The following is a 16,380-nucleotide window of genomic DNA, read 5'->3' as shown; positions in this document are numbered from 1 at the left end:
ATCCGTCGCAGCTTCTCTCCTTGGGCTTTTCCATTGCTGCTAGTAGATAAGAAGGATGGCTCGAAGAGGATGTGTGTGGATTATCGTGAGCTGAATGCAGTCACTATCAAGAACAAGCATCCACTGCCCCGTATTGAGGATCTCTTCGATTTGCTTCGAGGTGCTCGTATATTCTCGAAGATTGATCTTCGTTCGGGCTATTTTCAGCTGAGGATCCGTCCTGGGGATATTCCGAAGACGGCATTCACCTGCAAGTACGGGCTATATGAGTATACGGTCATGTCCTTCGGCTTGACTAATGCCCCGGCTTTCTTCATGCATCTGATGAACATGGTCTTCATGGATTATCTGGATGTTTTCGTGGTGATCTTTATTGATGATATTCTGATCTTCTCCAAGACAGAGGAAGAGCATGAAGAGCATCTGAGGCTCGTGTTGCAGAGATTGAGAGAGCATCAGCTGTATGCCAAGTTCAGCAAGTGCGAGTTCTGGATTGACGAGGTTCCATTCCTCGGTCATGTTATCTCTCAGGGAGGCATTGCTGTTGATCCAAGCAAGGTGAAGGATGTACTCGAGTGGGAGACACCGCAGACAGTGAAGGAAGTCAGATCTTTCTTGGGCTTAGCAGGATATTATCGGAGGTTCATCGAGAATTTCTCCAAGATCGCGAAGCCTTTGACTTCTTTGCTGGAGAAGAATGTGGCTTTCGTATGGACTGATGAGCGTCAGATGGCCTTTGATGAGCTGAAGAAAAGGTTGACTACGGCGCCAGTCCTGACTCTGCCAGACCAGACGAAGAGGTTCACGGTGTATTGTGATGCTTCGAAGGATGGTCTTGGGTGTGTTCTGATGCAGGAGGGCAGAGTGATAGCTTATGCTTCACGGCAGCTACGCCGGCATGAGCTGAATTATCCTACTCATGATCTTGAGTTAGCCGCAGTTGTGCATGCTCTGAAGATCTGGAGGCATTACTTGTATGGGCTGCGGTGTGATATCTACACTGACCACAAGAGCCTCAAGTACATTTTCACGCAGAATGAGCTGAACATGCGGCAGAGAAGATGGCTAGAGTTGGTCAAGGATTATGATCTGGAGATTCACTATCATCCGGGCAAGGCCAATGTTGTAGCAGATGCTCTGAGCAGAAGAAGTTATGTCAACATGGCCGTGGCTTTCCAGATGCCTCCAGAGTTATGTGAGGAGTTTGAGCAGTTGAGTCTGGGCTTCTTGCATCATACCTCCAGTGCAGCATTTGAGGCAGTACCGACTCTAGAGTCAGAGATCAGGCAGCATCAGAAAGATGATGAGAAGCTGCAGGAGATTCGTGAGTTGCTCAAGAAGGGCAAGGCTCCTCATTTCAGAGAGGATGATCAGGGTACTTTGTGGTACAAGAACCGGATCTGCGTGCCTGATGTGCATGATCTTCGGAAGTTAATTCTGAGTGAGGCCCATGATACAGCATACTCTATTCATCCGGGCAGCACGAAGATGTATTATGATCTGAAGGAACGTTTCTGGTGGTATGGGATGAAGCGTTCAGTGGCAGAGTACGTGGCTATTTGTGACACCTGTCAGCGTGTCAAGGCTGAGCACCAGAGGCCAGCAGGTCTGTTACAGCCGCTGAAGATTCCAGAGTGGAAATGGGAGGAAATCACTATGGACTTCATTGTTGGATTGCCTCGTACTCAGAAAGGGTACAACTCCATTTGGGTAGTAGTGGATCGTCTGACGAAGGTTGCTCACTTCATTCCAGTGAACACTACTTACTCCGGTGCTAGACTTGCAGAGTTGTACATCTCTCGGATTGTCTGCTTGCATGGTGTGCCCAAGAAGATTATATCTGACAGAGGGTCTCAGTTCACTTCTCGGTTCTGGGAGCAGCTCCATGATTCGTTGGATACGAAGCTGCGTTTCAGTACGGCTTATCACCCTCAGACAGATGGGCAGACAGAGAGAACCAACCAAGTGTTGGAGGATATGCTGAGAGCCTGTGCTATTCAGTATGGTACTAGTTGGGATAAGTGCCTGTCATTTGCTGAGTTCTCATATAACAACAGCTATCAGGCCAGTCTAAAGAAGTCTCCCTTCGAGGCATTGTATGGCAGAAAGTGCAGGACTCCTCTCTATTGGGATCAGATTGGTGAAAAGCAGCTCTTCGGCCCTGAGATCATAGATGATGCAGAGCAGATGGTTCAGGCCGTGCGAGAGAATCTGAGGATTGCACAGAGCAGACAGAAGAGCTATGCTGATGGCAAACGGAGAGACCTGACTTTCAGTGTTGGTGATTATGTGTACTTGAAGGTGTCTCCGATGAGAGGAATCCGCAGATTTAATGTCAAAGGGAAGTTAGCACCTCGATATGTGGGGCCATTCAAGGTGCTAGAGCGGAAAGGCGAAGTTGCTTATCACCTGGAGTTACCTCTCAGTCTCTCAGGAGTTCATGATGTCTTTCATATATCTCAGCTGAAGAGGTGTTTGCGAGTACCCGAGGAGCAGGCACCCCAGGATGGAGTCGATGTCCAGGAGGATCTGACTTATATTGAGCATCCGGTGAAGATTTTGGAAACATCAGAGAGGGTTACTCGGAACAAGCGCATCAAGATGTGCAGAGTTCAGTGGAGTCATCACAGTGAAGCTGAGGCTACTTGGGAGCGAGAAGAGGAGTTGAAGAAGACATATCCAGATCTCTTTGCTAGCCAGCCCAGCTAAATCTCGGGGACGAGATTTCTTTAAGGGGGTAGGGTCTGTAACACCCTAATTTAAATTTCAGTATTTATTAATAAATTTAATTGACTTTATTTAATTTTCTAAGGTTTATTGTGTTTAGTTGGCATTTAATCTAAATTTTGTTCCTTAATTAATTAAAATTTATCATAGGTTTAAATTTTTGTTGCATTCATGCTGGTGCATAATTTGATTTGAGTGTGGTTTGAATTCAAATTCAAATTTGAATTCAAACTTTGTTTGAATTAGATTTAGGAAGAGGGAAATAGAAAAGGGATCAAACCAAACCCAGCACAGTCAGCCCACCAGGCCCCCTCGGCCCGCGCACGGCCCACTCCCTCAGCCCGCACCTCCCTCTTCTCACTCTGGGCCCGCTCCCACCCCACGGCCCAGGTCCCCCTCTCTCCTTTGGCCCAGCCTCGCAGCCCGGCTCTTCCCCACGCCGGCCCAGACCGCCCCGCTCTCCCGCTCCGCTCACGGGCCGCTCTCACCCACCTGCGCGCCCGACCCCACCTGTCGGCTCCGCCTTCCCCGTCGCGCCGCGCAGCAACGCACTCCCGTGATCTCCGGCCGAGATCCCCGGCGAGCCCCGCGCCCGAATCCCGCCCGAGATCCCTGGTTTCCCCTTCTTAAACCCAGCCGCACCCCCCTGCGCCGCCATCCCACCCCGCAGCGCAGCCCAAACCTTAGCCTAGCGCCGCCACGACGACGGATCCACGCCGGTGAGCCCCTGTTTCGCCTCAATTCATCACCTCCGGTGATCACCGGACTAATTCGGCTTTGGACCGCCCTCACAGGACCCGCACGGACCCCCTCCGGCAGACCCAGCGCCTGGAGCACCCCCTTACCAGCCCCGCCACCGAGCTCGGCGCCGACCCGCCGCTTGGCCACCGCCGACGATCTCCCTGCACGGTCTCCCCGTCCGAATCCCAGCATTGGTAAGCGCCTCTAAGTCTCCGCGTTTCTTTTGCGCTAGATTTCGGGAGCTGTAGCCCACCCTGGGGGCCCGAACATCGCACGCCGGCGAGTTCCCGGCGCCCAGGTCCGCCCGCACCTCAGTCTCGCCATGGCGAGGTCGCTGCAGTGCGCCATAACCCCACACCGGTCTTGCCTAGTCACGCCTTGGTCACGTGCACACTCACTGACCCGAGTTTGAGCCCAGCAGGGTGCAACCGCGCGTGCGCCGGCGAGCGCCGCCGCACAAAGCCACCGCAGCGGTCGCACCCAACCCTCCAAGCCTCCCCGAACCCCACCAACGCCCCTGGTGAATCACGCATGGCCTAGCGAACCTTCCCGATCCGAGAGCTGGTTGATTTGACCCCGGGAAGGCCGATTTCGGCCTACTCCGGTGAGGCGCCGCCGCGGGGGCTTCTGCTCCGGCGAGCCGTTCCGCCGTCGCGCGCCAAGAGCCCCTTCGTCCGTCCGATCCGAAGCCTAGGGCCCAGATTAGATCGTGGTCCACCCTGATCTAATCCGTCAGATCCAGATCCAACGGCCGAGGATCGCGCGTACCGGTTCGCCCCACACTTTTGCTAAAGAACCCCTGAAGTTTTCTACAATCAACCCGCGCTCCATAGCCTTTGAAAAATAATTACAGTTTAGTCCCATTTTTAGCACAAAACCCCCTGAGCTTCTTTAAAATGGAACCCGCAGTCCAGCCCTGACCTTTTTGCGCGCTAGACCCTGGAACTAATGTTTATTTACATTCTAGCCCTCGGTTTTAGCAGAAAAGCCCCTGGAATCCTGTTTTTCTTACAAATAAGCCCCTGAACCTTGTTTTTAGCCTAGAATACGCGTTTTAGCTCCGTTTTTAGCGTTCTTTATATCCACGCGATCGTTGTAACGCGTAGAATAGTTCTAGAGTAGTTTTGTGCGCTGTTTTTATGTATTGATGTATTGTTTCTTAGTTTTTGTTAGTGTTTGTTTGTATGCTTATTTTCGTGCATTGTTTTGGCCATGTGTTCATGAGTAGACGTTGATCCTTCTGAGGAGCCCCAGTACCAGTACCCGGAGCAGCCGTCTTCGGAGCAGTTTGAGCAGCAGCAGGAGCAGTATGAGGAAGGCAAGTGTAACATGAACAACCTATCACTTTTAATTACAATTTCATACTGCATTTTAATACTGTATGCCTATAAGGACTTTCCTAGCCACTTTATATCCTTTATATATACCTTTGGGTTGCATTTTGGTTAGTTGTGCTAGGTTGCTACGCTATAACACACTTTGGTCCTTTTTAATTAATTTGATTAATGGTTTACTTGAATTTAATTCTGAGAGTGGCACTCTGTGTGGCTTGAGTGGCTCACTTCTCGTTAAAAGATGTTTTTTTAGAAACATGGTTTAGGGGGCCAGCACGGTGCTTACTGCCTGGTTGGCCACTCTCCATAAGGACCGGTTCATAGAGCGACAACCTGGGACAACAGCGCTACCACAAGGCTAGAATGGGATAGACTTGGCGTAATAACTAGATCTTTTTGGTTTGGAGTAACTTACCTGCGGGGCAAGAGTAGTAAGCTTCAATGGTCCCTGCTCCTCCGGCTTGGTCTGTGCTACGTGCTTGTACCCCTGGAGGTGGGCCCCATCGTCGCCGACCTAACTCTCGCGGTTACGCCTTACCAACGAGATTCTTTCTAAAGGCCTCGTAGTGAGTCGCTGGCCATCTCACCTAAGGAAGTGTGATGAACAACTGGCGTAGCTCACGACTTGTGGGTAAAGATGTGCAACCTCTGCAGAGTGTAAAACTGGTATACTAGCCGTGCTCACGGTTATGAGCGGCCCAGATCCTCCTTTTGATTAGTGAAGTTATCTCCTTCCGACGAGGGAGGTGCTTCTCGGGGTTTACCTTGGTGGCTTGGTTTTGGTTTGGTTTCTCATTAGTGATATGATTAAACTTGATTAATTACTATGTAACTGGGTTAATGGTAATTCATCAACTCGTAGTAAATAGCTTTAATAAAATTTTGCCAACACTTAAAAGCTAATGCAGTTGAGTCAGCCAGCCTAGAGCCTCATAGTTTGTGTTATACTTGTTGAGTACAAGTTGTGTACTCACCCTTGCCTCTTCTCTACTTTTTCCTCTTGGCTACGCTACTGCTGCTCAGTTCCTGCCGACGCGAGGGAGTTCGCTCAGCGCTACCAGGACTACGAGGACTTCTAGGTGCTTCGTCTCCCAGTCGACGTCCCTGTGGCGCCCTGCTTCAGCTTCGGAGAGCTTTTTCGTATTTTGTACTTCGCTTCCGCTGTATCAGACATTTTTTGTCATTATTGTAATAAATAACATTCGTATTTCGATTTATTATATCTTTTTACGTGATATGTGCTATGATATACTGTTCATTCTGTTGTATATACGTGTGACTTGATCCTGGCACGTATATGATTGCTCGGTTTATGTTCTTTTATAAACCGGGTGTTACAGTATACCAGTTTTACACTCTGCAGAGGTTGCACATCTTTACCCACAAGTCGTGAGATACGCTAGAGGTTCATCACACTTCCTTAGGTGAGATGACTAGTGACTCACTACAAGGCCGTTACAAAGAATCTCGTTGGTAAGGCGTAACCGCGAGAGTTAGGTCAGCGATGATGGGGCCCACCTCCAGGGGTACAAGCACAGGTGCGCAAACCAAGCACAGACCAGTCGGAGGAGCAGGGACCATTGAAACTTACTACTCTTGCCCCGCAGGTAAGTTACTCCAAACCAAAAAGACCTAATTAGTAAGCCAAGTCTATCCCATTCTAGCCTTGTGGTAGCGCTGTTGTCCCAGGTTGTCGCTCTATGAACCGGTCCTTATGGAGAGTGGCCAACCAAGCACTAAGCACCGTGCTGGCCCCCTAAACCATGTTTCTAACAAAAACCAATTTTAACGAGAAGTGAGCCACCCAAGCCACACAGAGTGCCACTCTCAGAATTAAATTCAAGTAAACCATTAATCAAATTAATTAAAAAGGACCAGAATGTGTTATAGCGTAGCAACCTAGCACATCTAACCAAAATGCAACCCAAAGGTATATATAAAGGATATAAAGTGGCTAGGAAAGTCCTTATAGGCATACAATATTAAATGCAGTATGAAATTGTATTTAAAGATGATAGGTTGTTCATGTTACACTTGCCTTCCTCGTATTGCTCTAGCTGCTGCTCAAACTGCTCCGATGATGGCTGCTCCGGGTACTGCTACTGGGGCTCCTCAGATGGATCAACGTCTACTCACGAACACATGGCCAAAACAATGCACAATAATAAGCATACAAGCAAATACTAATAAAAACTAAGAAACAGTACATCAATACATAAAAACAGCACACTAAACTAGTCTAAAACTATTCTACGAGTTACAACGATCGCGTGGACATAAAGAACGCCTAAAACGGAGCTAAAACACATTTTCTGGGCTAAAAACAAGGTTCAGGGACTAAACTGCAAGAAATCTAAGGTTTCAGGGGCTCTTCTGCAAAAACCTAGGGCCTAAATGTAATTAACCATTAAATATAAGGGCTAATGTGCAAAAACACAGGGCCTGGACTGCGGGTACTATTTCTAAAGAGCTCAGGGGGCTACGTGTTAAAAACAGGCCTAAACTGTAATTAATTTTGAAAAGGGCTGGATCGCGGGTTGATTATCAGAAAGCTGGGGGGCTCTTATGCAAAACTTGCAGGCGAAGGGGTACGTTCAGATCTGGGCCGTCAGATCCAGATCTGGTGGCTAGGATCAGAGGGGGTTGCCGTTCTAATCAGGGCCGTTCGTTCTGGAACCAGTGGTCAGGAGGGCTTGGGCGCGTTGAGCGGCGGCGGAACTCGCCGGCAACGGGTTCCCGCGGCGGCGCAGCGCCGGAGAAAGCCGAATCTGGCCTTCCCGTGGCTGATTCGGGCCGCGGCTGGGCTCTGGAGCATGCCCGTGGCATGAGTAAGCCACTGGGGCACTTGGCGGGGCACTGCGGGGTACGGGGAGGGGCGCGCGGTGGTGGGGGCGGCTCGGCGCAACAGAGCTCGCCGGCGTGCGATGTCCGGCCGCAGAGGTGGGCCACGTGCCTAGGAAACAGGTGCGCAAGGTCGAGGGGGCTGGGGAGATTCTCACCGGGGCTCGAAGTTGAGCTGTGCTGACGTGCAGGGCCGGCGATGGCGGCGGCGACGGAGTGGAGTTCGCGGAGAAGGGTGCTGCAGAGGTCGAGGTCGGCGACGGTGAGCTCGGAGGTGTTCCTGGCCTCCGGGCAGAGCTAATACGCGGCTTGTCCGGGGCTCCGGGGTAGCGGGGCGGCGTGGCCGCGGCGGAGCAGAGGCGCGGCACGGCGGGGGTGAGCGGCGCAGGGCGGCGCTGGATCTCGGCTGCGGGATGGGAGAGGCGCAGGGGGGTCGTGGGGTTTAAAGGAGGGGCGCCGTAGATCACGCGTCCATGCCCCGGATAGGAAGGCTGGCGAGATCACCGGGCCGGGGATCGCGCCTAGACGTTGCGTGGCCGGGAGAGGTGGGGGAGACGGAGCTGGCGGGTGGGCCAGGGCTATCAGTGGGGCGCGCGGTGCGCTGGCAGGTGGGATCGGCCGGGGTGCGTCGCGGAGCGGGAGTGGCGCTGGTGTGCGGGCCCGGGAGCACAGCGAGTGTGCGACACGCGTGAGGGAGAGCGGGCCGAGCGTGCGGTGAGAGGGAGCGGGGGCTGCGGAAGCCGGCCGGCGCGAATTGGGCCTGAGGTGTGGGCCGTGCGGGTTTCGGCGTGGGAGCGGGCCGAAGGGGAGGAGGGTGCTGCGCGCTGGCGTGCGGGTGGGAGCGGGCCAAGCGCGCATGCGGGCTGCGTGTGGCATGAGGCGAGTCTGCCAGGTGGGCTCGGGTGCGCAGCGGGAATGCGACACGCGAGCGGCTGAGGGAAGGGCGCGATGCGACCGCTGCTGTTTTGCGCCGACAGGTAGGGCACATGGGGCAGAGGGTGCGCGCGTACGCGGGCTGAAGAGGGAAGGCGCTACGTGCTGGGGAGCACGGACGCTGAGGTGCGGGGCTGAGCGGAGCGGGGGCGTTGGGCCGGGCTGTTGGGCTGTCCGGAAAGGAAAAAGGGGAGCGGGCTGGGAAGGGAGCAGACCGGGCTGCAAGAGAAAGATGGAGTAGCTGGGCCCGCGTGGAAGCGTTCTGGGCCGGCCAAGGAAAGGATGAGGAGGCCGGGTTGGGCTGCTAGCTGGGTTTTGGGTTGGTTTGGGTCTTCTGTTTTCTCCTTCTCTTTTCTATTTCTAACTCAAACAAACAAAGTTTGAATTCAAATACAAATTTGAATCCAAACCACACTCAAACAAATAAAACAATGCACCAGCATGAATGCAGCAAACATTTTAACCATAAGATAAATTTTAATTACTTATGGAACAGAAATTAGATTAAATGCAAGACTAAGCAAATAAATTCCTAGAAAAAAAAACAAAGCCAATTAAATTTATTATTAACTAGGAAAATTAAGTTAGGGTGTTACAGGTGTAGATCGCGCCAGGCCCAAATCCCGGTCGAATTGACCCTGGAGCGCCAGTCTTGGCCATGTCCGGCGGATTTTCCCCACGCACCGCCGCGAGTCTGGTCGCCGGCGGTAGCGCGCCGCCGATCCCCGTGCCTTTTTCACCTGAACCGTTGGATCGGTAGCCAACGCCCACGATTAGAACTAAAGTCGATCAGATTTGAGTCACCAGATCGTGAATCAATGGCTGAGATCTAAACGTACCGGTTCGGCCTTGGATTTTTTCTAAAGAGCCCTCGGCCTTTTTCTGATTCAACCCGCAGTCCAACCTTAGTCAAAAATAATTACAGATAGGTCCTGTTTTCAATGTTTAGGCCCCTGCTCTTTTTAGAAATAGTGCCCGCCATCCCTGTCCTCGTGTTTTTGCATGTTAACCCCTAGATCTATACTTTAATTACATTTCGGTCCCCAGTTTTACCAGAAAATCCCCCCTGGAACTTAGTTTTCTCGCAGATAGGTCCCTGGAACTTGCTTTTAGCCTAGAATATGCGTTTTAGCTCCGTTTTAAGCGTTCTTTATATCCACGCGATCGTTGTAACATGTAGAATAGTTTTAGACTAGTTTAGTGTCTATTTTTATGTATTGATGTACTGTTTCTTAGTTTTTGTTAGTGTTTGCTTGTATGCTTATTATTGTGCATTGTTTTGGCCATGTGTTCGTGAGTAGACGTTGAGCTACCGGAGGATCCCCAGTACCCGTACCCGGAGCAGCCGTCTTCTGACCAGTTTGAGTAGCAGCAGGAGCAGTACGAGGAAGGCAAGTCTAACATGAACAACCTATCACTATTAAATACAATTTCATTCTACATTTTAATACTGTATGCCTATAAGGATTTCCTAGCCACTTTATATCCTTTATATATATCCTTTGGGTTGCATTTTGGTTAGTTGTGCTAGGTGCCGCGCTATAACACATAATGGTCCTTTTTAATTAATTTGATTAATGGTATATGCAACTTAATTCTGAGAGTGACCCTCTGTGTGGCTTGAGTGGTTCACGTCTCGTTAAAATTGGTTTTGTTAGAAACATGGTTTAGGGGGCCAGCACGGTGCTTACTGCTGGGTTGGCCACTCTCCATAAGGACCGGTTCATAGAGCGACAACCTGGGACAACAGCGCTACCACAAGACTGGAATGGGACGGTCTTGGCTTACTAATTAGGTCATTTTGGTTCGGGAGTAACTTACCTGCGGGGCAAGAGGGGAGTCGAGCTTCAATGGTGGTCAGGCTACGAGGCTGGTCTGTGTGTCTTGTACCCCCTCGAGGTGGACACCATCGTTGCATTGACTGAATCCTTAGCGGTTACACCTTACCAACGTGTCCTTTGTAACGGCCTCATAGTGAGTTTGCTAGTCATCTCACCTAAGGAAGTGTGATGAACAACTGGCGTAGCTCACGACTTGTGGGTAAAGATGTGCAACCTCTGCAGAGTGTAAAACTGGTATACTAGCCGTGCTCACGATCATGAGCGGCCCAGATCCTCCTTTTGATTAGTGGGGTTATCTTCCTTTGACGAGGTAGGTTTCCCCGGGTGGCTTGGTCTTGGTTTGGATCTCAGTAGTAGTGTAATTAATTCTGATTAATTACTATGTAACTGGGTTAATGGTAATTCATCAACTCGTAGTAAATAGCTTTAATAAAATTTTGCCAACACTTAAAAGCTAATGCAGTTGAGTCAGCCAGCCTAGAGCCTCATAGTTTGTGTTATACTTGTTGAGTACAAGTTGCGTACTCACTCTTGCCTCTTCTCTACTTTTTCCTCTTGGCTACGCTACTGCTGCTCAGTTCCTGCCGACACGAGGGAGTTCGTCCAGCGCTACCAGGACTACGAGGACTTCTAGGTGCTTCGTCTCCCAGTCGACGTCCCTGTGGCGCCCTGCTTCAGCTTCGGAGAGCTTTTATCGTATTTTGTACTTCGCTTCCGCTGTATCAGACATTTTGTCATTATTGTAATAAATAACATTCGTATTTCGATTTATTATATCTTTTTACGTGATATGTGCTATGATATACTGTTCATTCTGTTGTATATACGTGTGACTTGATCCTGGCATGTATATGATTGCTCGGTTTATGTTCTTTTATAAACCGGGTGTTACACTTAAATCAAAGAGCAACATAGAATATGTGGGTTTAGAATTTAGTCATTTAACCTCCAAAAATAAAAGAGCCGGTATTTAATCATTTTAATTCCATTTAATTGAGAGCAAATGGTCAAGTCATATACAACATAACGTAGGTAAAACAAAGCAGCAACTTTCATCATTTTTCCATAAGCATAAGGCATTGCCAAAATGTATCAATGTGGTGAGCTCAAAGTGATGGTGATCCTACACTTATTGAAAACAAAAACAAAACTAGGTTGTCCTCCTAGAAGCCATGTGATAGGTTGAGAGATATATACAAAGGTTGCATCTATGGTTGAAGGCATATATGTACAAGCATTTAGAAAAAGAGAAAGTTGAGGAAGAATTACCGTCCTTCTCGATGCTTGTAATGAAGTGTAGTGCGGCCTCCCCCATACTTAAGCATTGTGCTAAGCATGGAAGAAGAATCATGAGCATCTTGTGGCAACCGTGATTATCTTACTCCATGAGATCTTTCTTCCTTGTCCACGAAATCCTCCCCCATGCTTAGCATGATGCTAGGCTTGGAAGGAGAAGATGGACCATCTTGAAATTCTTGAAGTCCTTCCCTCATGCGTATGAATATCATCTTCAATGTGTCTTGACCTTTGTTGCCTCAATTTCCTTCAACTTCTTCTTGTACTAAGTCATGGTCCCAATCATTGCTTCACGTCGTCGTCGCCACCTTCAATTCCTCGTTGTCTCATTGCTGCCGCATCTTCACAAATTTTTCTTCCAATTTCCAGAACATAATCTGTACTGAAACATTGCTCCATTGCGAAGTGCATGAATTTTCCTTTCCAACGAGTCCTTATTCGCCCAAAATTGATTCCGAACAAGAGAGTTGTGTCCATTTTATCCCAGCGCTGCAATCTGTCCCGACGAATTTCAGAACGCGCAACGTCCAATGTTCTTGCCATATCTCCTTGTTTGGGTCTTGAAATTCATTGATCTTGAATGCGTTGGAATGGGAATTTGATGGAGCTTCTGAATATCAACTTTTTGCTTCTTGTACAGCTCTGAACATGTTCTCAAATTGATGAAAACAGCTGCGTCCTTCTCGGGATTCGACGATGTTGACGATCTTGATTGAAATTCTTTTGGTCTTGAACTCATGGGAGCGCTTCTTCATGCCTGCAAAACATTTTAAACACACACTACCCCCGGGGTGACCTTCGGGAGTAGAAACAAATGCCAACAAACCTACCATTCCTAAGATCTCAATTTGTGGCAAAGTTAGCTTAGCGAAACTAGTGAGTGTACGTGTGTGCTAGTGTAAATGCAAATGAGAGGAAGGTATATAAACAAAGACAATGTTTACACCTAGTTCTAAACACCATGTTTACAACTAGGTTGCCGAACTTCTCCATAGCCACAAAAGCTTATTTAACCAAGGTCAAAACACCATGTCTATCCCAAGATCAATAGGCCTTCATAGCACAAGAAAAATAAAGCGCATTGCAAAGCTTATAAACCAACCAAATGCAACCTCATAGCTTGGTAACTAAATGATGATGGTCTTCAATCATGTCTAAACACCATGTTTACACAAGATTGCAAAAAGGAAAAAAATGCTATCATGATAAGCATTACATGGATAGGAAAGCATACATCAATAAGATTGAGACCAAGCTAGCAAAATGAGGGCACGAACAATGGAATGGATGCAAAGTGCAAATGCAGAGTTAGCAAAAACAAGTGTTAGCAATATTGAAAGGACCTTTCGATGTTGTTCCGCAACTAGCTTATTCAAAAACAATTGCTAAGAGTGACAAAAAGCATTCGCGACACTTCATAAGAAGTGAGGCTTTTGTCAATGAAAAGGTTATTTATCGAAAAAGGATCAAGCAACCGAGCTAACAAGGTTTTAGAAGTGGGTTTATGGGTTTCCTATATTTTTGGCTTAAAACAAAAATTTTGAGGAGAGAGAGTGTTGGGTATAGAAATTCTATCTAAGGTGGTTTCAAAAAAAAACTAGAGAGAAACAAAAGTTAGATTTTCTTTTGAATGAAAAACATACCCTATGGTTTTAGGATTGCTCTATGAGTGGTTTTCCTAAGGGTTTTAGGATCTCAAAAGCGAGGCTAGTCAATGTTTTTAGAAAAGGTTTTTTTTAAATGCAACATGCAATGCAATGCAAGGGTGAGACGAACAACATGGTATGCAATGCAACACGGGGTGGGTGAACAAAATGATATGACATGATGAGGTGGTCTAAAACAAAATAAAAAGTTAGCCTAAGTTAATTAGCCACAAGTTTAGAATCAAAGGGTGGTGCAATGCTTCATAAATCTCTCTAAAAAGGACACAAAGAAAAAGACTCTAAACACTAATAGGCCCACAAAAAGGTCTACAAGTTTCCCAAGATCAAATAACAAAGTGCTCCCTCAATAACATTTAGAATGAACAACATGAAGTTGTGGTTTTTATTAGAGCAATGGTACAATGTTACTTGATATTCCGATTAAAGAGTGCAATGTAGATGGTCATATTAATATATAAAATAAAAGATCGGGTTGCCTCCCGCAAAGCGCTTCATTTAGAGTCATAGAGCTCGACTTTCTTACATACCTTCTCATTGATGCGAAGCCATGGTCCTTCATGCACGAGGTGAAGGTATTCCATGCAGCTCTTATTCCACTTCCCATGTTGGACATGATCAATCACGCTTAATGGAAAACTTGCCCAATCGTCTCTCACATCATCGTCACCTCCTTCTTTGTTGTCCTTCGTCGCTACCTTTCTTTTCATGAATTTTCCTCTCTGTCCAGATTGGAAGTTGCACCAACCAATTGATCCAATGCAAGGTGCACGAAATCTTCTTTCCAACAAGTCTTCATTTACCCTGAACGCATTCCAATTGAGGGAGTTATGCCCCCTTTTCCCCGTTACTGCAATCTGCCCCGTGCTGATTTCAGCACGTGCATCTCCGATGTTTGAGACATAGCTTCTCCCGTGGGTCTTCAATTGTATCGATCATGGATGCGTTGAACCGAGGACTTGATGAAGATTCTGAATATTCAACTTTCTTGCATTGTAAATCTCTGGACTTGTGCACAAAATTGATGAGGCTTAGCGACGTCCGTTCTTGAAACTTGAAGATGTTGATGATGGTGTTCAAAATTTTGGGCACGGTTTCCCTCCTCATCATTTGAGTTTCATGTCCTGCATGGTTAGTGAAATCCCGGGCTTCTCCCGACGTGTGCTCTTTTAGGGTCATGAGCTTGACCAAGCGCAAAGCAAGATCGAGATTTGCAATTATTTGTAAACATATGCAACATAATCACTTCCTCAATTAATTTTCATCAACAAGACATGGTGTAATTAAATGCAGCATGTGTTTCTTGCATAGTGCGGAGCTCATTATTAGGCAAAGGTTCTTTAAGCATGAAATCAACCTTCTCAAGAAACTCTAGCCTATCATCATGAAAAGAACAAGGCATAGAATTTAAACTTTCATTCCGACTATCGGTTCAAGCATGAGATTTTTAAAGATTATCAACAAAACCAATAGAAGCTTGAGAATTCAGTGTATACCTTAGCCTCGGAGCTTTTTCATACACAATGGAGTTGTGGTGCTTTGTGCGAGATGTCATCTTGATGCACTCTTCGTGGTTTGCTTCTCACATCTCCATGTGTTGATTGTTGCGCTCTTGTAATCCGTCGTGGTTTGTTTGCAACATCTTCGTTTGTTGAAAGTCGACCGCTTGTGTCTTCATTTGCCAATGTCATTGGGGTTCTTCCTCTGCTCTAAGCCTCTGAATTTTATCATGTACGCTTGATGAAAACATTGCCCAAGCTCCTCTTCATTGTTGTCATCGTCATCTTTTCTATCTTGTTCTCATCGCATTGCTCCTGCCTCTTCTTCGTGGAATCTCTCCTGTATACTCAACAGAACATATACCAAAATATAGATCTATTGAAATGTTTATGAAATTACCTTTCCAACGAGTGGTCATTCGCTTTAAACGGAGTCCAAACGAGAGAGTTATGCCCGTTTTACTTTAGCGCTGCGTGCTGTCCAGAAAATTTCAGAGTGCACGACCTTCAATGTTTTGGCCATAATTTCTTGTAGGAAACTTCGATTGACTTCATTATTGATTTGTTGGGACGGGAACTTCGTGGAGCTTCTGAATATCCAAAAAAATACTGCTATTTGCTTCTGAGGTTGAGCAGAATATTGATGATAACAATGACTTCTTACGAATCGATCCGAAGATGTCAATGATCTCAATCATGTGGTCTTTGGAGCATCTTGTCGTGCGTCCTTGGCTTCAAGGTCATCACCATTGATTTACCAGCACATATCATGGCTTCAATGATGTGTCTTCTCCATGATTCTTGCTTTACCCAAGGTATCGGGATTAGTGGAGGCTCCCGTGCTTTGTGTTGATGATCTGAGCGGTTTTCTTCCTTGATAGCATCACTCGACTAGAAGTATATCGAGCATCCCACTGGAGAAGATAGGTGGTGTCATGATTCTTCTAATCTTGTTGCCTCCAGCTTTGGTCAACTTCAAATCATCATCTTTTGTGCACTCGGCCTTCCAATCATCCTTTGACATCGTCATCACTTTCTCCGTTGTTTGCTGCTGCACCTTTCTTCATTGAATTGCTCCTTTGTCCAGTGCAGAACATGTACCAAACTCCAAGCTCATTGTGAGGTGTATCAAATCATGTTTCCAACAAGTGGTCATTTACCCAAATTGGACCTCGGATGAAAAAGTTATGCTTGTTTTACTCCGGCGCTACGCTTCATCCCGAGAGATTTCAGAACGCGCAGCGTTGAAAGATCTTTCCATAACTCTTCACACCGATCTCCAAAATTCATGATTCTTGATGCATTGGAAGGAAGACTTGATGGAGCTTCAAAATAATCTATTATTTGCTCATAGTACTTCTCTGATCTTGGACGAAAAACTCATTACAACAGTAACACTTTGGAGATGATGATGATCCGATCGCACGATTTTATTCGCGGGCATGCTTCATACCTATTGCTTGAACAAACAATTTTTCCCAAAAACATTAGTATTTAAAATCAA

The sequence above is a fragment of the Panicum virgatum genome, chromosome 6N (genome assembly GCF_016808335.1).
Source record: "Panicum virgatum strain AP13 chromosome 6N, P.virgatum_v5, whole genome shotgun sequence".
Classification (NCBI taxonomy): domain Eukaryota; kingdom Viridiplantae; phylum Streptophyta; class Magnoliopsida; order Poales; family Poaceae; genus Panicum; species Panicum virgatum.
Note: the sequence above shows the minus strand (reverse complement) of the source record.